This window comes from Orycteropus afer, unplaced genomic scaffold, assembly GCF_000298275.1.
Source record: "Orycteropus afer afer isolate SDZICR_OR568_19922 unplaced genomic scaffold, OryAfe1.0 scaffold00745, whole genome shotgun sequence".
NCBI classification, from domain to species: domain Eukaryota; kingdom Metazoa; phylum Chordata; class Mammalia; order Tubulidentata; family Orycteropodidae; genus Orycteropus; species Orycteropus afer.
The window spans coordinates 212,340-223,555 of NW_006922332.1; the positions used below are offsets into that span (position 1 = coordinate 212,340).

Here is an 11,216-nt window from a genome sequence, read left to right on the forward strand (position 1 = left end):
CTTTAAAATGTCTGCAAATTCTTTGATACTTTTTCCCTCAAGAGATGAAATCTATGTCCTCTCACACTATTTTTGGTAATTCCATTTTTGACAGGTGTATTACTTCCTGACAGCACTTGCAATCATTGGCTGTGCAACCGTACTCTTTAATCAATGAGATTTTCCATCACCATTAACCCCCACCACTTTCTTCCTCCCTCCTGCCCCCGGTAACCACTAGTCAACTTGGGTCTCTGTATATTTGCCTTTTCCTATCTTTTTATGTAAGAGAGGTCAACCAACATTTGTGCTCCTGCCACTGGTGTGTTTCATGCAGCTTGATGTGCTCCATAGGATTTCCAGTGGCTGGTTTTTTAAACTTAAATAGCCAGGCCTTTCTTCCAAAGCACCTTGGGTAAAACTGAACCACCAGCCTTTCGGTTAGCAGCTCAGTACGTTAATCATTTACACCTCCTTAATCATTTACACCTCCCAGGGTCTTCTACCTTCTATATTATTCCTTCTCTCTGTCCAGGATCTACATGCAGACTGCCAAATGCTGCTGGAGAAATCAAATGGCCTCAGGGATTGCTGCCTCTCTGAATTCACAGTTTGCTCTTCAACTGGCTCTGAATGGCACAGAGCAACCCTTCCATGTCTCCTTAGTCAGAGACAGCTATCAGGGTAAGGGTCATGAAAATGTAGCTGTACCTCACTCTAAAGAAGCCTCAAGTTGTAGTTGAAAATTCTACTCATCAAGATGAACATTTAGTTTACCAAAGGATTTTCTGCAGAAAGCTTTTCACCTGCAAGTTCTGCATGCATCAAACATAGGCTCTCATGTCTACTTACATCATTTTGAAAACAAACCACTTTTGCCCTTGTCCTAGGAGCCCCTGCAGGGAGCTCAACACCCCAGTACATTCTGCTTTGCAAGTAGCCTCAGCCGCCTTCATCTACCAGGACAGATGGTCTGTGCTTATAGTCACAGAAGCCTCCTGCAAAAAAACTCAGATGAAAAAACTTTGTACATGATCCTTCCTACACTGAGACTATGAAGTCACAAAAATGAGGAAGAGCCATCAAAGGGAGAAGAGGGGTTTCTACAAAATACCCTACAAAAGTCCTCTGCATTTGGGCCTCTGTCACCCCTGCATAATTTCCTCTAAAGTGGCTCCTCCAGGACAGTATCAGTGTTGCTGACATCAGCAACACTGCTGTGAATGACTGCAAACAGCTCTCAGAGGCTGCGAGTGAGCGTGGGTCAGAGGAAGAGAGAAGCCGAGAAGGGAAAAGAATGCCCGCATGTTCCTCATGAGGCTGGGGAGACAGCGACGCTGAAAGGTGCAGATCTATTCATCCAAAGTGTTTTGAAATATTATTAATAGCTCTGATTAGGGAGGTCTTCAAGGAATCAACAGATTTACTAAGAACACTGGGGAAGTAGACGGCCTTCAACAAACAGTTGAGTGGCTCCAGAAGCACCTAGGTTTTGGGGACGACATGTGGTTGCTAGTTGCCACTCACGGCAACCCCATGTGTGTAGAGCGGAACTTCTCCATAAGGTTTTCAATGCTGTGACCTTTCAGAAGATTTCCAGAAATGCCTTCCAAGATGCCTCTGGATGGGTTCAAACTGCCAATATTTGGCCTAGTAGTCCAGCACTTAACCATCTGCACTGCCCAGGGACTCCTGGGGGACAGAATAGGGTCTGATGAAGGCACAGTTCAGAGCTACCAGGAGTTCTAGGGCTAAGCCAGCCTTCTGGGGGCTTTGCTATACCAAAGAGTTGCTGAATACAGGCTAGACCTGCTAACTAGACCAACACCTCACTCCCCAAAAATCCTACTTTCCTGGCTCAGTGGTAATTCCTCCTGAGAGCAAGCTCCTCTAGATGCCCCTTGAAGATGGGTTTTTTCGCCTCTGAATCTTGCACAGTCCTGCTCCCAGTGTATAGGATACGATAAGAACTCAAATAATATGCAAAGAATGAAGCAGACCAATCTTTGCGGAGTGTCTGCTGTGCTTCAAGAACAGGGGGCATCAGGGGATGAGCAGAATCCCTGCTGTCCAGAATGGACGCAATGGGACTGGGTGGGTACCTCCACCCCCATGTACCTCAGTGAAGGCCCAGCACTCAAGGATCTGGAGATGGCATCCAAAATCCTAGGGAGCAAGGAGATTCTGACATGGATCACATGGAAGTCAGCCAAGCTACTATGCTGGCTCTTCAGCTGCTCCCAAACCAAAAACCAATCCGTTGCCATCGAATAGAATCCAACTCATGGCAATCCCGTATGTGTGTCAGAGGAGAACTGTGCTCCAAGGGTCTTCAATGGCTGATTTTTCAGAAGTAGATCACCGGGCCTTTCTTCCAATGCTCCTCTGGGTAGACTCCAACCTCTAATGTTTTGATCAGCAGCTTAGCACTTTATCTGTTTGGACCACTGACAGACACCACTCCCCAAGCAGCAGGTCAAGAAGCAAGGATGTACAGAAGTCTGCTTCAGTGTTATTTTCAAGGGTTAATTGCCTCTTCCTCAGCACCCCTCTCTGGCAGATCCTCAGACCCAAATCTGTTATCCCAGCAAAATCCCTATGTGACGGGTTAGTCACAGTTCAGTAATCAATGCCAATTCCACAGTTTTAAGAACCAGAGGACATTATTGGAAAATCTATAGCAACAGACAAATTAGATATTGAATACTGGGACATAAACCACTCCCTGCACCCAAAACAAACAAACACACACAAATTTGTTGCCATTAAGTTGATTCCAACTCATATTGACCATACAGGACAGGGCAGAACTACCAATTACGGTTCCCAAGGCTGTAATCCGTAAAGCAGCTGCCACATCGTTCTCCCATGGAGTGGCTGGTGGATTCCACTGAGTGCTTTAACCACTGCATCACCAGGGCTCCTTGGCCCATAGTAGGGGTCAGTTCATTACTGCAGGATGAAAGTACTATACTCAGCACGTGATATAAAGGAATGTTAATGAAATGTTGATGCAACATCCTCATAAACAAAAAACTTGAGGGAAAAAAACAGGAGTGAGAAAACCATTTCACACAGATAGTTAAATCTGACCTTTGGGTTCTTGGTTTTTAGCCCAGGAACAGAATCTTCATAGGAAAATCCTAGCTGATATTTAATCCATCATACATTTTGTATTCAACCCATACTTAACAGCTTTTAAAACATTTTGTATTCAACCCATACTTAATTGCCTTAAAACATCTCTGAAGAGGTCATTTGAAATACCGTCTTGTGGTTCTAGCTCCTCCACCTCATAGAAAAGAGGAAAAAGGAAGGCACAGAAATCAGTGTGACCAATGAAAATAGCAAATGACTCTGCTCATCTCTCTCGGAATTTGTGGGCATTTCCAAGAGTTTTCTTGCATTTAAAGATTTTTAATGGCCTCTCAAGGGCCAGTTGCACTTAAGCAGATAGAAGTGAGAAGTGTAGAACTCAGCAAATCCATTTGCAGCATAGCCACGAGGGCTAAAAAGTAAGCATATCATAGAATCTTGTATTGCTCACATGTAACGCACCCACATAAGTTATGCAGCCATGCACATAGCACACATAGGAGACTAACACTCAAAGAGGCTGCCAGGTTTCCCCCCACCCAAAAAAAGACATTTATAGCATGTGCATTATATGCAGTGAGTTTGGTTTTTGGGGAGATGGTAGTACTCGGTTCCTCAAGGCATAGCTGAAAGTGCTACATCACTTAACCCATTGAGAACTTCTAAGTGAAGCCCACTTTCCCAAGAGCACATATATAGCTTCTATCAAGCCAGCATTTGATGAGCACCTACTATGTGCTCAGCACTCTGTGAGGTACACTAAGGCCATTTAGCAGTAGTGTAGACTATCACCAAAAATAACGTCCCTCAAGGTTGCCTTTCTTCATTGGCCATGGTGGGTGAATGCAGAAGCAAACCGTATGGTAGCTTCTATGTGGCATTCTAGTTAATGTAGGGTTACCCAATTTAGCAGATAAAAATACAGGACAACCAGTTAAATTGGAATTTCAGATAAACAATTTTTTTTATAAGGATGTCCCAAATATTGTATTTTTTTTTCCCTGAAATTCCAATTTAATTAGGTATTCTGTATTTTATCTGGAAACCATAAATTAGGGGGACAAGAGTTGCATACCAACTGACAACAACCAGCCAAAAAGTTAAGTACCACAGTGGATGAGAACAGTTGTAGAACTGTAAGGACGGCTGTGCTTTCCTCCCCCAAAAGCTGCTCGTCAGGATCACTACCGCCATACTGCCAAGTCCACTGGACAATGCCACGGCCACACATTACTTGGCTTCCTTGCAGCACTCCACAAAGAAAAACCTGCTCTTTCTTAAAATGCTCCCCTGCTTGGGACCTCTATGGTACCACGACCTCAAGATTTCCCTCCAACTGCTCTGCCTTTTTAGGTCTCCTCTGCAGATTCTTCGTCTACCTAAATATTAGACTTCCATGGAGTTTTTCTAAGGAGCTCTGGTGGTATGGTGGTAAGGCATTTGGCTGCTAACCAAAAGGTCAGTGGTTTGAATCCACCAGCCGTTCCACAGAAGAAAGATGAGGCAGTCTGCTTCTGTAAAGATTTACAGCCTTGGAAACCCAGTGGGGGTCGCTGTGAGTCAGAACTGGCTCAATGACAGTAAGTGTATGGCGTTTTTCTCTACATTCCCTCCCTGGGTAATGTCTTCCAGGTCCCATGGTTTTAAACACCACCCACTTGCTGATGACGCCTAAAAGTAGCACAGGCCTAGAACATCCTCCCAACTGCCTGCTATTTATTTGGTTATCTCAATTTTATCTCAGATCTCAAACCAGAATCACCAAACTCACTGCCACCAAGTCAATTCTAACTCATAGCAATGCCCTTTAGGTTTCCAAGGCAGTAAATCTTTATGGGAAGTAGATTGCCCAGTCTTCCTTCTGTAGAATGGCTGGTGGGTTTGAACCACCAACCTTGTGGTTAGCAGTCAAATGCCTTAGGCACTATGCCACCAGAGCTCCTTATCTCAGACACAGTACATCCAAATTGTACTCGATGCCCAACTCAACCAAAAAAAAGAAGGCATATCTCCCAGGATGGTGTTCACAGGTAGCCAGTTTTCTTGACCCAAAAAGGTAAGGTCCTGAAAGGCAGCCTCACTTGCTGGTCTCCCTCACTCTCTCCTCACTCCTCCAGACAGTCGGTCTCCAGATTGTGTCATTTCTACCCCCAAAGAGATCTAACAAAATCCAGTGCCCTCTATCTCCTCACCCATACCCTTGGTCCAGGCCACCATCTTCCTCTTAGGTTACAGCTACAGATTAGGAAGAAAGCCCTGGCAATCTATTTCTGAAAAATAGCCAATGAAAAGCTATGGATCACAACAGAGTATTTTCTGACTCATTTGCTCTGGACATGTCATCAGGAGGGTTATCACTAGAGGAGGACACCATGTTTGGTAGAGTGAAGACCAGTGAGGCAAGGGAGACGCTCGGTGAGATGGGTTGGCACCATAGCTGCAACAATGGACTGGAACATGCTGGCAACTGTGAGCATGACCAGGAGCAGGCAATGCCTTGTTTTGTTGTGCAGAAGGACACTATGAGTTGGAGCTCACTCAACAACAGCTAACACAGGCTCTGAGCACGGCTCCCCACTTTTACATTCACCCCCTTTCCATCCATTCTCATCTTAGAATTCAGAAAAGTCTTTCAAAATATAAATCACATCCCATCCCTCCCTGCTTAAACCTTTCAGTATACCCCTCCATGTTGTTGTTGGTGTTATATGCCGTCAAGTCAGACCCGACTCATAGCGACCCCTCCTTGGGTTTCCGAGGCAGTATCACTACGGAAGTAGATTGCCCCATCTTCCTTCCAAGGAGTGGCTGGTGGGTTTGAACCGCCAGCCATCTGGTTAGTAGTCAAGTGCCTTAGCCCCTATGCTACCAGAGCTCCTATACCCCTCCATAGCATCTAAAATAAAACGCAACCCCCTTACCATGGCTTCCTAAGTCTGATAACAGGCCCTGTTCCCACCGCCCTCCATTCATCTCACAGCACTCGCTCTCACCCTGTACACCAGCCTTCATTTGGTTTATAAAGGCTCTGCATTCTGTCTGCAAGGCCCTTTCCCCATTCCTCCTAGGCTAGGTCCTTTGGATCTTAGTTTAAATGTTATCACCTCACAGAAGTCTTTCCTGACCCCTCTAACTAGCTCCTTATTATTCCCTAATATTATTATTATTACTAGCATTCCCTATTATTATTCCCAATTATTAGGAGCTCTGGTGGCGTAGTGGCTAAGGCTTTGACTGCTAACCAGCAGGCTGGTGGTTCAAACCCACCAGCCACTCCTTGGAAGGAAGACTGGGCAACCTACTTCCATAGAGATACTGCCTTGGAAACCCAAGGAGTGGTCTCTATGAGTCAAATCGACTCAATGGCAGTGAGTATGGTTTGATTTATTACTTCTTACCATAACAGGTATCATGATTGTAATGCGTTTTCTGATTTATTGTTTATTAGCCATCTCTTTACCACCTTCCCACTAAACTGTCAGCTCCATGAGGTCAGAGACCTTGGCTGGTTCACTGTAACACACTCAGTGCCTAGCACAGTGCCTAGCATATGGGGGGCATTCAATAAATACTCCAAGTATCAAGGGGATAGATGGGAAGCTTAGAGGGCAGCAACTTCATGTTAAAAGTGGAAGAATAATCCAAATAAGGAGGGTGAGAACGTAGAGAATGTGATTAAATGTCATTAAATTGTACAAGTAGAAATTGTTGAATTGGTATACATTTTGCTGTGTATACTTTCAATAACTAAAATTGATCAAATTAATTGTTTTTAAGTGTTTTTGTTGTTGCTAGATGCCATAAAGTCAGTTCCAACTCACAGCAATTCTATGCACAACAGAAGGAAACACTGCCCAGTCCTGCACCATCCTCCCAACATTGCTTTCCTTAAGCTCATCATTGAAGCCACTGTGTCAAGCTACCTCATTGAGGGTCTTCCCCTTTTTTGCTGACCCTCTACTTTATTGGAACTAAGGCATTTGACTGCTAACCAGAAGGCTGGCAGTTCAAACCCACTAGCCACTCCTCGGAAGGAAGTTTGGGCAATCTACTTCTGTAGTGATACTGCCTCGGAAACCCAAGGAGGAGTCACTCTGAGTTGGATCCAACTTAACAGCAGTCCATTTGGTTTTTTTGTTGGTCTGCTTTATCAAGCTTGATGTCCTTATCCAGAGACTAGTCCCTTCTGACAACCTGACTAAATGAATTAAAGCAAAGAAGAAGAAATTTACTGTAGACTAACAACATAATTTTATACCTACAAGGTCTTGGATAACAGCTAGTCCAACCTCTTCAACCAGAAGACAGAGACAATTTGCCCAAGGCTCAGTGTCCAGCCAATCCTAAAATCCATACGCTATCAGGACACCCAGCTGCCTTTATGTTCTATGAGAAGAAATTCTCTGAAAGAGGAACTCCAGCCATGATTCTGTATTAATTTTCACAGTTAGAGTTTCTCAGCGTGGTACTTTTAAATCCATCGATAACCCCAAATCTCAATCCTTAGCAGGACTGTACTTAGCAGAGAACAGGCAGCCATGCCATGTCTCAAAGCCCAAAGCCAGGCCTTGGGAATCATGTATTTTTCATGCATATTCCAGAACAAATCAGCAGGTAGTCACCAGTTAGCCATTGAAATGAAGGGGAACCACATCTATCCCCAGGATGCTCCATTTCAGCACAAACAAACTACACTTTTATTCCTAGGCACCCACCAAAGATTCCAGAAGGAATGCTTCAAACTAAAAGTAAAGGAGGTTCATAAAGCCACTATCTTGGAATTTACACCACCTTATTCTTACTACCTTGAAATCTGACAGCAAGCACTCTCTTGCTTAAGAATCAACAGAGACTGGAATCCATGACCTCCTGGCAGGGCTGCTGTGTTGCACAACTCCAGAGGCATCATTCACAGTTGTACAGTGCACAACCTGCACAGCTGTACATGGCATCCCTACCTCTTGAGACCTACTTCAACTCTAAGTGTCAAGCTTATAAGCTACCTACAATTTGAGCAGGAACCAGAAATTTGTGTGCATGCCAGAAAATTCACATTTCCTTTTATCACAAGTGAACAACTGTTGGATCCATCTATCAAACTCAGCTGTCTGCTAAAGAAGAGAGTGATTATCACACTTTAAAGTGGTTGCTTTTCCAGTCACTTTCCATCAAGAAAACTTGATGTGAAAACGGCAAACTAAAAACAAGGATCACAGTGTTATCATTCTTTCTGGAACATATTTATGTACTGAATCAGTCAGGAAAAGCCAACAGATATGAGACGTAAACTTTTTTTTTCCTTTTCAGGTTACAAAGCAGTTTTAATCAAAACTTTTTGTTAAGCTTTGAACAGTAAAACAAAAGTCAAAAGAATAAATTCTCTTCTTTTCCATGACATTTCGGTCTGTGAATTTGATTTGCATGGACACTGTATGGGTTATTTTCTACAGCAGATGGTAATGCAGATTTTGCCAGTAGAAAAACACAACGTTAGCTAATGACTGAGACCTTGAATTTGAAGTTAAAATAACAACACTGACAATGCTTAAGAACCAAATCTTTTAATTAAAAATATCCAAGAGCAAGGAATAGATCAGAGGTATTCACTTTTAAAACAATACCTTCCTTCAAATGAAATGTTATACCTCTATCTATCTACTTATCTATCTATATAATCTCCAATTAAAATTCAAACTTTGAGAACAAAATCCTTGCATTTGAAGGAAGAGTTCTAAATTTTGTTCTAAAAGTTTGAACATCTCTAATCTATTCCACACAGTTCTTGAAGCTTATATATTTATATTCAATATATATTTAAATAAGGAGCTCTGGTAGCACAGTGAATAAGGCATCTGACTGCTAACCAGAAGGCTGGTGGTTCAAACACACCAGCTATTCCACGGAAGTAAGACTGGGCAATCTACTTCCATAACGATTTACCGCCTCAGAAACCCAATGGGGGTCATTATGAGTTGGAATCAAGTCGATAGCAGGTTTGTTTTTATATATGTATATATTTAAATGTATATCCTTGATATTCAATATGTATTTTATGTTATATGATACATGTAATATAATTAATATAAACCAAGGCAGGCTACACAGCTGGGATATAAGGTGGGAGCCTGGACCCATATGAACTTTGCCTCCTTCTCAAACCCTGCACTAGATCTCAAGACTTCCAGGGGCCCAGAAGACTGATGGAGCACAGCTGGAAAGCACACCTCTGGAGGGAAGAGCACCAGAAAAGAAGGAACTGGACATGGGTTCTAGTCCCAGCTTTGCACCACTAGCCCTGACACCTTGACCATGTGCTGTGGGACCTGAAGACCTGGGTACAGATGCCAGCCTGTGTGGCTTAGCCTCTCTACTCCTCACTCCCTCATCAGTGCAATGGAGAAGACAATAAGACTACCCACCTCACCTGATTACACTGAGAACTGAACGCTATTAGCGTGCTCAGTACATTGAAGGGTCATAGTAAGTACTCAGTAACTGCTCACACTGCCACCTCACTGCCATCAAGTCAACTCCCATTCACAGCAACCCTACAGGACAGAGAAGAACCATCCTACAGGGTTCCCAAGACTGTAAATCTTTATAGAAGCAGACTGCCTCATCTTTCTCCTGCAGAGCAGCTGGTGGGTTTGAACCACTGACCTCTTGGTTAGCAGCCAAACGCCATGACCACAGTACCACCAGAGCTCCTTCAATACTGCTAACTACAGGAATAATCAACGAATAGAAAAAGTCTACAGAATGGGATATATGTTCCTGTATGCCTAATGCAATGTTAACTAAGTAAGTCTGCACTAAGCCCCTTTTGTGTCTTGTTTTGACTTGTTGTTGTTGTTGTTGTTTGCCATCGAGTCGGCCCCGACTCATAGCGACCCCTCCTTGGGTTTCCGAGGCAGTATCACTACGGAAGTAGGAATGCCCAACCTTTGACTAGATTTATTTTAACATTAGGGATTTTCAGTGGCCTGCTACCTCTCCAGAGACCAGTTAATTGAAAGCCAACTGTATTTGTCTTTCCTTATTAGCTTCTTGACTTCTTGTGGTATCTCCATACGCCCTCATAGCAATTAGCACAGTATCTCACAGAGTGTGTATTCAATCAGTATTTGCTAAATGAATGAAAGTCTACCCATTCCAAAGAGACAATCAATTCCTTTAATAAACAAAAGAGACGCTGATTTCAGAGTATACCCAAAATTTAGAAGTATATTGGATCCTTTGAGCCACTTAGCCTCATAAATGACCTCCTAGTTAATTAACTCTCATGGCAGGCTGTATTTTTCCAAAACTGCCCATAATGGTATCACCTGTCCCACCTGACATTCATACCATGTGACACTGACACTCTTCCCATCAAGAGATGGAATCCATGCTGCTTCCTGTTGAACCTAGATGGGCTATGGCTAAAGCAGAGAGAGCAGAGATTTCCAGGGTTAATTCATAGCAGATAATACAATTTCTGCTTGGTTCTCATAGGACACTCACTCTTGGAACCCAGCTGCCATGCTGGGAGGAAGCGCAAACAACTTCATGCAGTGATCAAATGTAGGTGTTCCAGCCAAGAGTCAAGCTGCCGGTCCTATGAGTGAAGATGCCTCCAGTTGATTCCAATGCCCTGCTGCTGACACTGCTAGACTTTGCAACTTCCCAGCTGAGGCCCCAGACAACATGGAGCAGAAACAAGACATCCCCAATGTGTCTTGCCGGAGTTCCTAAACCACATAACTTGTAAGTGGAATAAAATGCTTATTTTACAAGCCATTGCCATTTCTGCAAAATAATGTCTGAACAAGCCATCCTACCCCCCACCCACTTGCCACACAGCAACCAGAATGATTTCCTCCTAAAATGTAAACTCCACCCCATGCCACCCCACCTCCCTCTTGGTTAAACCCTTCAGAGGATTCCCATTACACCAAAGAATGTCTAAACTCCTTTCCTTAGTTCTCCACATTCCAGCTGCTTCCTGCCTGTCCATCTCATCTCCCAACATTTGTCCCTCCACACCCTCCAGCCACGTTGGTCTGTGCACCTCAGGGACTTGGCATTTGCTGTTCCTCCTGGAACATTCTTGCCCAGATCCTTGCAAAGTCACTCCTTCTTGAGACTTAGGGCTCTGCTCA

At 43.7% G+C, this 11,216-nt stretch overlaps 1 protein-coding gene across 1 annotated transcript in view; it reads right to left on the reverse strand.

The window, feature by feature from the left end:
• KCNK10 (potassium two pore domain channel subfamily K member 10) overlaps positions 1-11,216 on the reverse strand; it is a 178,793-nt gene that overhangs the window by 108,362 nt on the left and 59,215 nt on the right. The window lies entirely within an intron of this gene.